This window comes from Musa acuminata, chromosome BXJ2-11, assembly GCF_036884655.1.
Source record: "Musa acuminata AAA Group cultivar baxijiao chromosome BXJ2-11, Cavendish_Baxijiao_AAA, whole genome shotgun sequence".
NCBI lineage: Eukaryota > Viridiplantae > Streptophyta > Magnoliopsida > Zingiberales > Musaceae > Musa > Musa acuminata.
In genome coordinates, this window is record NC_088348.1 from 24,623,127 (window position 1) to 24,625,019 (window position 1,893).

The following is a 1,893-nucleotide window of genomic DNA, read 5'->3' on the forward strand; positions in this document are numbered from 1 at the left end:
CTGGGTTCGGTCCAAGAACCCCCACATGATATGAAAATTATGTTCTAGAAAGTAGAGTTATATTAATAATCAAAAGGGTTACATAGCCCGATCGATCGTGACAAACAAAAAATAGAACAACTTCTGACCAATCACCCAAAAATACATGAAGATAGACCTAGGCCTCGGGATCGCCCATGCTGTCGTCAAAAAGGCACCTCGTCAGGCATCGCAACATTCTCGTCTTCAGGCAGGTTGGTGAAAGAATCTTCCTCGATCGCCAGATCAGGATACGGAGCTCAGAACCGAGCTAGAGCAACTTGGTACGCGTATTCATAAGTAACTTGGCCCGACCTTTACAGATCGAGCTGGAAACCAACCGATTCCTTGTACTATGATAAGATTTTCTTCCCCTTTTCAAGCACCACCCGAACCTCCTCAGCAAGAGCTTCTTCAGCCTTCTTCGTCTCTACCCAAGCCGCCTCCAGACCCCACGACAGGTCTAGTAGCTCGCCCTCCATCGAGCAGACCTGCGGGACTCCATCAATAGGCACTGAGCCTCTGCAAGCTTTTCTCGAAGCATGGCTCGGTCCCGCTCAGCATCCGCAAGTTCAGACTTCAGCCGAGCCACCTCCGATTCCAGGTTGGTCACTTGCTACTCGGCCATCGCAACAGCTTCCGGGGCAGAACCCCGCTTTAATTCTTTGATTTGACCATGAAGCTCGGAAATCTTATCCCCCATGTTGCTGATTACTCGACCCGCGTCCCGAACTCGATCTATCAGCCCTATGTAGTAGTGTTGGTTCTGCACAAGGACAGCGCAAAATTAGTGATCGAAAGAAGAAACCGCGAAGCAGATTAAGAAGGTGGAATTCTTACCCAGACCAAGGACTTGGCGGCTTTATTGATCAGCACCTCCGATGGAGAGGTATACACCTACTTCACTGCTGTCGGGACGAGCGCACCATGGATATACGCCACGAACGAGAAGCCATTAGTCGACACGCGGGTCCCCACGGTCAGCCCCGACCAATGCGGCTCGAGGGAAGCCTTTGCCTTGCCATCAGGTAATTCACCCATCAATAGAGCTTAGAAAGGCTTGTTCTTAGTTTGCGGTCGGATGCGACAAAGGTCTTGCATCGACGCCGGTCGAACCGACCTCCCAGGCTCCACCCCCGACAGGGGAACACGCTCCTTACCGTGCGTGCTCCCGCCAACACCTCCGTCAGGGGCGTGTCCTGAGAACTTTCTCCGCGCTCACCCCCCCCCACACGGTAGTAGTTCCCTCAGCCGCTGCTGCCTCAGACATCTTACGGGTCCCCACCTTAGCCTTCTTCCACGGACGGTCTTGCTCGGGGCTTCTCCATCGTGCGGATGGGTCCAACCCTCCGAGGGAGGAGCGGATGACGAGGAAGGGCGAGAAGTCGTTGAGATGCGAGGCATGTCTCTCATTGCCTTGAGGTTCATCATATCTGCCCACAGGTCAAGGGTTAGTCAACAATATGAAAAACGATAAAGCTATGGCTTGAGCAGAGGCAAGGGGACGGGCTCAGACCATACGTGAGAAGCCGAACTAAGACCCGCCTCAATCAACCACTCCTCGACCATGTTCCTAATCGCCCTGGAAGAAGAAAGAATCTCCTTCAAACCCCCAAGCTGCTCAAATTCCCCGTTAGACAACCCCGGGGAGGTATTGTTAATCGATCGAGCCGGCCATAGGAGTTTAAAACCCCATCCCCGACTATGACTAATAAAGAAGTAAGGGCCCTTCCACCCCTTGTTGTTAGAAGGCGCCCTGCTTACCCTAAAACTGCCCCGGGACAATAGGTAGTAACCACCCGGCCCTTTGGAAAGACAAAAGTAAGTAAGGAAGAGCGAGCGGGTCAGGGTGATACCCACACCGTGACACTCCCC

At 52.9% G+C, this 1,893-nt stretch overlaps 1 long non-coding RNA gene across 1 annotated transcript; it reads right to left on the minus strand.

Annotated features, from left to right (window-relative positions):
• Positions 1 to 382: 382 nt before the first annotated feature.
• On the minus strand, positions 383 to 1,414 carry LOC135626858 (uncharacterized). The gene is made up of 2 exons (XR_010492480.1): positions 859 to 1,414; positions 383 to 784 (listed from the first exon to the last, which is right to left on the minus strand). It is a non-coding gene; the product is annotated as an uncharacterized LOC135626858 (long non-coding RNA).
• Positions 1,415 to 1,893: the final 479 nt, after the last annotated feature.